Source organism: Triticum aestivum, chromosome 3B (assembly GCF_018294505.1).
Source record: "Triticum aestivum cultivar Chinese Spring chromosome 3B, IWGSC CS RefSeq v2.1, whole genome shotgun sequence".
In the NCBI taxonomy this organism is placed as follows: Eukaryota; Viridiplantae; Streptophyta; class Magnoliopsida; order Poales; family Poaceae; genus Triticum; species Triticum aestivum.
The window spans coordinates 288,096,539-288,108,610 of NC_057801.1; the positions used below are offsets into that span (position 1 = coordinate 288,096,539).

The following is a 12,072-nucleotide window of genomic DNA, read 5'->3' on the forward strand; positions in this document are numbered from 1 at the left end:
CTCGCCTAAGTTTTTAAAAATCCTACCGAGTGGAGAGCAAACCTCCCACTAGGGGGCTTAGCTGCAGCCCAGTGCTCGCCTAAGTTTCTAAAATCCTACCGAGTGGAGAGCAAACCTCCCACTCAGGGGCTTAGCTGCAGCCCAGTGCTCGCCTAAGTTTTTAAAATCCTACCGAGTGGTGAGCAAACCTCCCACTTGGGGGCTTAGTTGCAGCCCAGTGCTCGCCTAAGTTTTTAAAAATCCTATCAAGTGGAGAGGAAACCTCCCACTCGGGGGCTTAGCTGTAGCCCAGCGCTCGCCTAAGCATGACGAGTGCAAGTCGATTGCAATTTGTGCTTTGTCCCTACCTGCAAAAGAGCATCACAAACACTAGTATATATTCCAAGCAAAGGATGATGATCATTCGAAGGCAGAAGCAAACATATTCAACAGCAAACCTAAGTTCAGATAACGTCTTACGGATCCAGAAGTGCTCAGGCACCAAGCCTGTTTGTAACGCCCCAAGACCGGAGCTTCAGATGCCTTCCAGGGTTTCCGAGATTCGTTGTGTGATTTTGTTTTGTTCGTGCATTCATCTTTGCATCATGTGCATTGCATCATGTCATCATGCCATTTAATTTTTTAAACTCAGCTAAATAAATTGTATGGATTTTTCGATCCATTTAAATCGAGGGATTTCACTTGTGATTTCTCTTTATAACATATTAAAGCCTCTCAATATTATTAGGGAGCTATATTAAAATATTCCATTATTTGAAATTGATCATAACACACTTGCAAATAATTCCCCATGCCGTTGTTATCTCACTTCTTGACCTCAAACCTTGCCAATATTTCTTTCATCATTTTCCGGAGCTCCACCAAAAATCCGAACATTTTTGGACCTTCCCAAACCCTCACTTCCATTCAAATCATTTGAATTTAAATCAAATGAATTTGAATTTAAATCTTTCAATCGGGGCCTTTCTATTTTTCTTGGAACGAGCATATTTTGCTAGTCCGGGAAAATTATCTCCATGCGCAAATCCTTTCCCTAACCCTCTCTTTCTTTTTCTTCTCTTTAATTGTTTTCTGCTAAAGAAAATATAAGAGAGAGAGGGAGAAGAGTGCCTAGCCGGCCTCTTAGGCCCAGCTCTAACCCAAGCCGGACCAGGCCAGCCCATCTAAGCCGGCCCAAGGCCCAGCCGCCTCTAACCCTAGCCCAGCCCCCACGCACCCCATCTCTCCCCTCGTTCCCTGCCAGCGCCGCCACCTTCGTCTCGATTCCCAGCGCAGCGCCTGATCCCCATCTCCCCGAGCGATTTCTCCCCTCCGCTCAACCCCGCATCGTGCGATCCCCTCTCCTGTTCCCCTCGCCGCCTCCTCCCTCCACCGGCGCCATCCATGCCCCGTCGCCCCTCCGATCGCTATGACCAGGAGCGCCGCGCCCATTTGCCCTGCTGGCTTTGCTCAACTCCGGCGCCGCCGCAGCCAGAGCCCCGGGCCATCCTCGTCGCCTTGCTCCTCCGCGACGCCCCTGTCGGCCCCGCGCCCGACCTCCTCCTCGCCGCCTCTAGAGCCGCTCCACCGCCTTGCTCCTCCCTCCTCACGCGTGCCTCGCGCCGGGCCTCTTCTCTCCATCACTTGCCCTCCTACCGTGCCCACCTCTTGCGGTGGCCTGCGAGGCCATCAGCGTGGCCCTCTCCGCGTGAAGCCCCCTGCTCCTCCACCATTAGCGCCCGACGTCTTCGTCCCCCGCGCCTTGTTGATGCTGTAGGCCATGAGCTCGCGGATACCACGCGGACGCCAAGGCCAAGACCATCCCCGGGCAGGACCTCGTGTACATCTACACTGCCAAGACCGGACCGACAAGTACCCAGACGTCGCGTGTACCACTATCGTCGACCTCAACATCTACGAAAACTGGACCATCTACCGTCGCCCGAAGACCCGTGTACCATTACCGACGCCGTGTACGACTACTTCCACTACCGCCGCCGCCGTGTACGACTACTTCCACTACCGTCGCCACGTGAACAACTACTTCCCACGACGACCTGTGAGCGTCTACTTCCATCTACACCGCATCGAACCCGAACCGCTCCGAAAACGCACGCTTCGAAGGTATAAGACCCGAGATGACCAACCGTGAACGAATGCTTGAGTGTTGTATGAGTTGTACCCTATGTTTGCACCGTGATCGAATCGTCCTTGCGATGCCCCTCTTTTGCCATGCCACCGTCCCGTGGGAACCCGGTAGTCGGGAGCACCCCACCATCTCTAGCATGTTGCGCTCATCCGCACGCTTCCTTTTGCACCGGTATCTCCGTGAGCTACCGGAACCGATATGTTGCCGTGGCATCATTTTCGGATATGTTGCCGTGGCACCATTTCCATTTCACCGCCGTGGCACATTTTCGTTATCGCTGCCGTGGCACCCCTTTTGTTCCGCCATGGTGACCAAATGCCTCGTATCATGCTCATGTTAACATTTTCATAAAATTGCATAAACTTGTATATGTCATCCGCATCATGATAACAACATTTAAATGCTTAAAATTGTGTTTGCTTTAAACTACTAAATGACATATGGGGATTTTCCGGAATTGTTGTTTGTTATTTCCGGCCTCATTTAAACTTGCCTAAATAGTTAGTTTAATTATGCTTCACCTCTTGCCATGTTTAACAACATTTAATATTGCTGTGTTCCTAACCGAGAGTTAAACTAAATAATTGATGTGGTGTTCCATCAATATGCAACTCGTTGCATATTGAGCTCCACTTAACTTGTAGTGTTGTTTGTTGCACTTTGCCATGCCATGCCTCATTAAACCGGACATGCATCATACTTGATTGTGCATCATGCCATGATTATGCTTGTGTGTTTACCATGTTGTTTGCTTCTTTCCGGTTTGCTTCTCTCGTTAGCTTCGGTTTGGTTCCGGAGTTGTGAGGATTCGTTCGACTACGTTCGTTTGTCTTCTTCATGGACTCGTTCTTCTTCCTATCGGGATTTCAGGAAAGATGACTATTACCCTCGATATCACTTCTATCTTTGCTTGCTAGTTGCTTCGTTCTATTGCTATGCTGCGCTACTGATCACTTGTTTACCATGCCTCCCATATTGCCATGCCAGCCTCTAACCTTTTTCGCCCCTCCTAGCAATCCGTTGTTTGGCTATGTTACCGCTTTTGCTCAGCCCCTCTTATAGCATTGTTAGTTGCAGGTGAAGTTGAAGATTGCTCCATGACGGACAGGATTATGTTGGGATATCACAATATCTCTTATATTTAATTAATGCATCTATATACTTGGTAAAGGGTGGAAGACTCGGCCTTATGCCTGGTGTTTTGTTCCACTCTTGCCGCCCTAGTTTCCGTCATATCGGTATTATGATCCCGGATTTTGCGTTCCTTACGCGGTTGGGTGATTTATGGGACCCCCTTGACAGTTCACTTTGAATAAAACTCCTCCAGCAAGGCCCAACCTTGGTTTTACCATTTGCCTACCTAAGCCTTTTTCCCTTGGGTTCTGCAGACTCAAGGGTCATGTTTATTTTACCCCCCGGGCCAGTGCTCGTCGTGAGTGTTGGTCCAACCTGTCAACCGCCGGTGGCCACCAGGGGCAACTCTGGGCTGGCCTACCGGAAGTTTGGACAATCCGGTGTGCCCTGAGAACGAGATATGTGCAGCTCCTATCGGGATTTGTCGGCACATCCGGGCGGCTTTGCTGGTCTTGTTTTACCATTGTCGAAATGTCTTGCGAACCGGGATTCTGAGGCTGATCGGGTCTTCCCGGGAGAAGGTATATCCTTCGTTGACCGTGAGAGCTTGTGATGGGCTAAGTTGGAACACCACTGCAGGGTATTTTATCTTTCGAAAGCCGTGCCCGCGGTTATGAGGCAGATGGGAATTTGTTAATGTCCGGTTGTAGATAACTTGACACCAGATCCGAATTAAAACGCATCAACCGCGTGTGTAGCCGTGATGGTCTCTTTTCGGCGGAGTCCGGGAAGTGAACACGGTTTTGGGTTATGTTTGACGTAAGTAGGAGTTCAGGATCACTTCTTGATCATTGCTAGCTTCACGACCGTTCCATTTGCTCTCTTCTCTCTCTTATTTGCGTATGTTAGCCACCATATTTGCTTAGTGCTAGCTGCAACTCCACCTCATTACCCCTTCCTTTCCCATAAGCTTAAATAGTCTTGATCTCGCGGGTTTTGAGATTGCCGAGTCCTCGTGACTCACCAGATACTATCACAACAGTTGCAGGTGCCGATGATACCAGTGCAGGTGATGCAACCGAGCTCAGATGGGAGCTCCACGAAGACCTTGGTCGTTGCTATGTTTCGTTTCTTGTCGATCAGTAGTGGAGCCCAGTTGGGACGATCGGGGATCTAGCAGTTGGGTTATCTTCTTTTCTTTTGGTTTCGTCCGTAGTCGGACTATGTGTGTACTCTAAATGATGTATGATTTATTATATGTTCATTGTGTGAAGTGGCGATTGTAAGCCAACTCTTTATCCCATTCTTGTTCATTACATGGGATTGTGTGAAGATGACCCTTCTTGTGACAAAACCACCATGCGGTTATGCCTCTAAGTCGTGCTTCGACACGTGGGAGATATAGCCGCATTGTGGGTGTTACACTGTTAAAATTTATCGGTTACAAAAACCACTCGGCATTCCGAGGCAAATTTAAAGCATCAAGCATATAAGTTTTTTACCCCTCCTATGGAGGGCTAGAAGGCGCAACGAACTCATCTAGGTCGATTCCATCTGCGATCCAAGTGGCAGCAGTGATGAAGGTCTCCATGAAGGATCGGAAGTCATGCTTCTTGGTATTGGCCACCTTGAGAGTTGCCAGCTTGTCCTCTCGCGCATCCTTGCAGTGAACACGGACCAGAGGTAGAGCAACGTCGGCACCACACCTGGAAGAAGACTTCTTCCATTCTTGCAGTCGACTTGGAACTTCGTTCAGTCGAGCCATCAGAGACTCAAGGTCATTCTGAAGTGCTTCTCCTGGCCAGAGCGCCGTGTCGATGCATGACGTCGCAACCTTCAGCCTTGCAAGATAGTCGACAACGGCAGCAATGCGAGACTCGAGTCGGAGCACGTTCATGGCAGTTTCATCCTTCACAAGAGAGTTGATGGGATCTAGGCTCGTCTCCAGTTGACCAGTCTCCTCCTCAAAGTTCTGGCAGAACTCTGTAGACACAACGCCAAAGTTAAGGCAGCAGTTTGGTGGTGAGGCCAAAATTAAAAAGCCTGTCAGATAGAAAGGGTTACCTTCAAGCATGAGGAATAGCTTCTTGGCGATTCCTCCCAGATAAGCCTCCAGATCATTCTTCTTTCCCACCAGTTCGCTAGCTTTGTCACTCAGGACCATCTTGTCATTCTTCAGTCGAGTGACCTCCTGGTTGGCCACGTCGAGAGCAGCTTTCAGATTAGTATTTTCCTCTTCAAGTTTGCTGATTGAAGCCAACTTTTCTTCTGCGAGCCTGGTCTTCTCGGAAGCTGCTTTCTACACCTCAGCAAGGTCAAGATCCTTCTTCTTCAGAGAATCCCTCAGTTTATCTGTAAAATCACAGTAAGATCAGACTCGGGGATGGATAAGAAGCAAAGGTAGTCGTCAAGATCCTCACCAAACATACCTTTTGCCTCCTCCTTCGCCTTCGTGAAGTTCTCCTGGACAAGCTTCAGATCAAGTTCGAGCTAGATATGCTTGTTCTCCAATTCAGTATAACAAGCTGTAAGCTCGCAAGATTTCTGCGAAGAACCAATCGACAGACGTCAAAGATAGGTCACTTCCGAGTGACTAAGAGAAAAATCATAGTATTTCTAAGACTACAGCCGAATCTAAATATTCACCAGATCGAGTGAAGACAGTAATGAGAAAAAAGCTCAAGACATAAAGACTATGGTCAACTGCCAGCAGTCGACCATAGCCTTGGGGACTACACCCAGTGGGTGCACTCAGCGTGCCCCCACCAATCCAGAATCTCAATCAACACACCCAGTGGGCGTACGACAGACACTAAGATTTTCAGAAAGAAAAGTTTTCAGGTACCATATCCTAACAGAACAGGCAGTGACCGACCAACCTGGACATTGCTCTGAAGGGCTGAACTGGCGTCAAAAGCCGCTTGACTGGCGTCTCGGATCGCCTTCACTTGATCCATCATGACCCCCGCCTGGCGTATGGCTTCTTTAGCAGCGCTTGCTTGGTCTTCGGGGACGTGGTGGGTAGAGAAAAGTGAAGGCTGACCAGCACTCGACGAAGAAGGGCGAGCACTCGTCAGCGGCACCGCAAAGGATACGGTAGGCCGAGTGACGTTGTCCCCCTCCGCAACCAACGTCTCAGGTGCTGATACGACCTGAGCTGTCTAGCCAGCAGACGCTCTCCTATTCCTCCTCTGCCTCAGTGGTTCCTCGTCTTCATCATCGTCAGGAAGATCAATGATGATATTAGATGGAGCTGCAGAAAAGAGTCAAAGTTAAAAACGAAGATCCCACCGACTGAAAATGAAACCTCAAAGGTCATACCAGGGTTGGAAGTGACGGCATCCTCCATTTCTTGATCTTCAGGTCTGGCCGAGGTATCAGAAGTAGCAGCACTGCAGTTTCAGAAATCAGTCGGTCAGCTAACGAATCGACCAAAAATAAATCCATGAGAAACAAGAGGACACAAGTTATGTCATTACCCAAAAATAAATCCATGAGAAACAAGAGGACACAAGTGTAGCCCATCTCTATATCTGTTGTTCAGGGTTCAACAGGTGTATGTTTGATAGATCTTGTAGAGCATTATCGTTTGGAAATTTAGCCAGAAGCCATAAAGCTATGCTAAGTAACCAATTTATGCATGTCCAGCCTTAAAATCTAGTGTTAAATATTATTCAGTATAATTTGTATTGTTGTTTGGTTTAGATTAGATGTTTGGCAACTATCTTTTTGAGTTAAAGCCACCTATAATCCTCCCACAAATTTTTTTAACTGCCCCAAATTTGAGCAGGATAGGTGAGCTCTCATGATGCTCGATTTTTTGATCTGTTTAATGATGTTATATGGCATATGGCAAATAACTAGTGGAATATAGTTTATTTGCAGTGACGTTCATTTTTGATCTATTTAAGTATGGAACTTTTGATCAGCTGTTAAGCATTTGGTAAACTCTATGACATGATGTACACAACCACAAATCTTTATGGCAATTAGATTGCAGTATGGTATTTGTTTCTTGTATGAATGATTATATGTCATCGTACATGTAGATGATATGTTCTTATTTTGACTGGACATGAGGGGGAGCAAGGTGGCTGGAGATGGGAAAACGATGAGGCTTTGTTTGGTAGAAGTGGAATGGGGAGGTTTGGGGAGGGCTGGTGGTGGCTGTAGGTAGGTGATGTATCCTTTCCGCATCCTCATGGCCAGCATCGTTATATTCCTAGATAGAAACAATACATCCAGATCCAATATTCTTCTTCTAATTATAATTACATCTGAAAAAAGCATACCCCTAGATAGATAAATGGATGGATGAATTTGTGTGTCATCTTTGATTTTCTAAGTTGACTGACATGAATTCAGAATTGAAGAGGAGGCCCGGGTAGAATTAATGTCAGATGAGCCAAACTGAATGTGCTTATTTCCGAATAATGTTCAGTCAGAAAAAACTTGAACCAAAACTGAATAACCTACGGTCATAAGGAAATTCTTTGTTTGGAAACTGATTGTCTATCTAGAATGTTGCAGTTGTGGCACTACATGATCTTACTAATGCTGTCTTTTCTACTCAATGTGGCTGTATTTTCTTGGTGGTATCACGCAGATTGGTTCTTATTTATGTGGTCTATTTTTTTATCTAGCTAGCTAGCTAACTTGCTCCATTTCCATTGAACTGAATCTATGTAATAGACCTTGCTAACTTGTTCTCCCTCCATACATCAAAAAAAAACTTGTTCTCCCTCCATGGACCTTGCAGCCTCTTCCACATTCCACCACCATCAGCCTCCTTAACCCCAACCGAAGAGCTGGCCTTTTCCCCAGTAAGATGTAACTTTTGTTCAGAGTAATGATTTCAGTTCAGTCTGCATAGTTCAGCTTCATAGAGAAGATAATGATTTCTGTTTTTTAGCCTACTGCAATTGTTTAGAGTAATGTGTGGACAAAATTTAGGTTTTGTCCCACATCACATTGCATTGTTTGGAGGTTTTGTACATCAGCTTCCTTTTTGATCTTCTTATTTAAACTTGTTGCAGTACGTGTGACACATGACGCCTAACTACTTAACTAATTTTCTGCTAATTCAGCTCACACGGCGCTGTGGTACGCGGATGTCGCTGCAGAGTAGAGAGATACCCCTAGAAGTCGCCTTCCTGTCCACCTCTTCAGAAGTGCCACCGCCTCGGACACGACGACATTAGAACCCAGTTCCTATCATAGAGATATGGGGTCAGGAAAACCCATCAGTTCATTTATTCCTGCTAGTTAAACTTGGGCTGTTATAGAGATATGCAGGCCCATCTAATTACATGTTACTCTCAAACTGTTTGAGCAATATGCAGTGATGTTAGTCTGTAATGCATTGACAATGGCCGCTACTTCAGGCGTTGCTAGCTGCATTTCTCTACTGCCCTGTTGTTTTGTAGGTGACGCCCTTAGTTTTGCTACTTTGCATATTCTGGGAGCAATTACAGTGAGGTTATATGTGATTTTTGTTCACTTAATATCTACACTGCTCTTCCTTGCATAATTTGATGTCGTTTTACTTGGAAAGATTGCATTTTTATTTGTTTGCACTATCTTATCTAAATATGTCAGTTCCTGTCAGGGGTTTCAAGGGGTTTTGAGGGGATTGGGTGGAAAAAGAGATTCACCCAATCCCCTGAAATTCCCCCTCCCCAAACCTCCCCATTCCACCTCTACCAAACAAAGCCTGAAGGAGAGGCGAAGGGGTAAGTCACTAGCGCACGCAAAATCGTCGCCACCCAGCCCAAAGTCTAGCTAGCACTACTTGCCCAATCTCGTGTGTATAAGAGCATGTACAACGGCATCTAATCGGCTGTCTATAACGTATGCCACCTAAGATTTTTGATTACGTGGAGGAGAGAGAGCTAGGAGAGAGACAGAGGGTGTCGTTAATTTTGCACTAAGGATATGGTTGATAGAAGGCACTGGCACATGGATGATGGTGTTACTTGTAGGCTATGCCCCCTTCAAGTGAGAGAAACCAGAGACCATCTCTTCTTCAACTGCAATTTCAGTGTCAGAGTTTGGAATTATTTGCAGATTAATTGGTCGGCTGGAACTTCAATGTCTGACCTAGTCATCCAGGCAAGGAGAAGTTTTGATAAGCCCTTTTTCAATGAAGTAGTATTTATTGCCTGCTGGAATATCTGGATCATCAGAAATGCCAAAGTGTTCAGAGGTGAGAGGGCAAGTTTCAACAAATGGAGAGGAGCTTTCAGGCATGACATTACTGTAATGCAGCATAGAATCAAATCTGGATACAAGGATGAGTTACTCAAGTGGATTTCTTTCTTGCCGCCTTAAGTTTTAGCCTTTTCTTTATTTTATTTTGTTTTTCTCCTTTCCTTTCGGTTACCTCTTGTAATCATGTTGTTGTAACTGTTGTCTGGCTTTAATAAAGTCTTGATATGCTGTGGGGGTTTTACCCCACAGTTCACAGTCAATTTTTTTTTTGCAGACGGTCGATATCCCAACAATCTCGCTACTTACCGATAGCCTCGTCCCCGTTGTACGCTCAGGCGTCGTTAACTTGCGGTTTGCATGCATCAGTCTCCCACGTTCTGGCCAAGAAGTACAACAAAGGATGGAGGTTCGCATGCAGCAGCCTGCCCACGATCGACGTGCTACAGATAGCAAAAAACAGACTATTGTAGATGATGTTGTTACTGCTATCTATAGATGACGTGTACGATCATTACAGACTGCAAGTGTCTAATGTACATGCCCTAATTGCTCTACGGATAGCCAAACCAAAGCCAGATAATTACTCCTATGGGGTACCTGCCTCCCGGGGGATTCGCGGGCAAGAGTGCCCTTCGCGCCTTTCATTTGGCGGTGGCGTGCCATCGGGGATCTTCGCGTCGTCCGATCTGTCCGGGCAGCGTGCCTCAGGGTTCCGTGACGGGTGGACCGGGCGTGATCGTAGGCCGTCAGCGGGTGGTTTCGTCTGCATTGGAGTGCGTCCTCTTGGCATCAGGGGAGTCCGTACCTGCCTGTCGGCGTCTTCGGCCACGGGGCTGGTTCATGCGCCTCCCTGGAGTTCTTCACAACATCTGATCTACCTGGACGTCGAGCACCCGTGCAGCGTGCCTCTGTGTTCACGATGGTTAGTGTTAAACCTAAATAATTTTTGTGGTTATTAAGGAATAATCCCCGCTCCTTTCTAGATGTACGGTTGCACACTTCCAGCAACCGTCACGTCGGTTCCTGGAATGGCATCTCTATGGACCATCGTGTCCCTCCGAGGCAACTGTTCCCATTGTATATAAGTGCTCATTCATCGTCAATAAAGTGTGGTTCGAGTCATTTGTTCCTTTGTCTCTCTCGATACAATTCTATTCATCACACATTATCAGCACGCTCCCGACTGAGCGATTCCAGCGTGGAGAGCCCTTCCCGGGCGGCGGCGGCCGAGGCCACGGCTCTCATCCGACCCTCTGCAGCGACTCCCTCCGCCAACGGCGGCGCCCATATCGACGGTCTTCATCGGCACGGTCTTCTATGACGACAACGCTCTCGGGCGTGGCGGCACCGGAGTGGCCAAGGACAAGGCCATCCAACCTTCCAGCGCGGGCGGACCATGAGCGGCCGTGGTGGCTGTAGCGGCGACGCCCTCGGGCGTGGAAAACGGCGGCCCTCACCCCGGCAGAAGAGCTTCCATGCGGCAACCTCGCCTCGTGAATGAAGAACAGGGCATTGGCGTCCATCTATCTGGAAAGATCGAGAGGAAAATCAAGGGATCAAGGAATGAATCGGAGTCATACCTTGATTTCATTGCTACAAGGTGCTTCTTTCCGATTTATTAACGCATATACTAATTGCTATCTGAAATTAGTACCTGTAGCCCTCGTCATTGCAGCGCACGCATCGGCTGCCCTCAGCCATGCGACAACACAGAGGCATCGAGCCCTTGACGCACCAGCGGCCGGCGTCGGCGAAGACGACTAGCGCAGGGCCGCGCCTCACGCCCTCGTCGCCACGCGGTCGTCCGCGCTGCTGGACTCGCGCCCTCCGCGCCGCCGTGGCAACAAGCGGCAACGACCTCCGGCCGGCAAGCTCATCTCAAGTGGCCGCGACGGCGTTGGTGGTTTGCTACGAATCAATCGATTGGGTTTTAACCACACGAACAGATAGAGAGATAGTGAATCTTATCCTTTTGTGACACTTCAATTTAGTCTTCCAACTTTATTGTATGTCCGGATAAGCCCTTGCATTTCTTCCGTTGGGACCTCTGGCTTGATGTGTCTTGCGGATTAGTCCATAGATTATTCTGTACGATGCAAATCAGCCTACGGCTTACTGTAAGTTGCAGTTTAGGCTTTCTCTCTACTGCAAATTTTACTTTGAAAGATCTCATATCTCTTTATATCACATTTACAATATGTAAATGATGATTTCAGATATACTTTGTGAAAATGGGACATGTTCAATGTATTTGCTCTCTAGCAATTCCTATAACATGTTATGCATTGCCATTGAGATTACGTTTTCTCGCACAACAATATTGATTTGCGATTGAGGAAAAAATCTCACAAAATAATTGAAGTTGAGATCGATTTTCTCTCGCAAAATATTAGTTCACTTCACTAAATTATCTTGCAATTTGATACAAGATCTCATTTAATTTGAGATCTATACAATTCAAGTTTTTCACTTGAGCATCAAGTTTGCAACATCATTAGTGTTCATTGCAATAGTAGTGTATATCTATTGAGTATCGAGATGTATTCAGATCTTAAGTTGATGTAACATATTTTCACATTTATCACGTGTTGAGATTGATTATGTCCATTTACAATTGAGATTTATTAATCTCTTACAAAGTTAAATTCAGTACCTCTACA

The 12,072-nt window shown here is 46.9% G+C and overlaps 2 long non-coding RNA genes across 3 annotated transcripts; one reads left to right on the forward strand and one right to left on the reverse strand.

Annotated features, from left to right (window-relative positions):
- The first annotated feature begins 6,812 nt into the window (after positions 1–6,812).
- LOC123065358 (uncharacterized) lies at positions 6,813–8,706 on the forward strand. 2 transcript variants are annotated; one of them, XR_006430988.1, is made up of 3 exons: positions 6,813–7,375; positions 7,962–8,025; positions 8,290–8,706. It is a non-coding gene; the product is annotated as an uncharacterized lncRNA (long non-coding RNA). The 2 variants fall into 2 exon arrangements; XR_006430987.1 differs by lacking the exon at positions 6,813–7,375 and having other exon boundaries at positions 7,479–8,025.
- A 1,805-nt stretch (positions 8,707–10,511) lies between these two features.
- Positions 10,512–11,446, reverse strand: LOC123069745 (uncharacterized). Its single transcript, XR_006432806.1, has 2 exons — positions 11,067–11,446; positions 10,512–10,939 (listed from the first exon to the last, which is right to left on the reverse strand). It is a non-coding gene; the product is annotated as an uncharacterized lncRNA (long non-coding RNA).
- Positions 11,447–12,072: the final 626 nt, after the last annotated feature.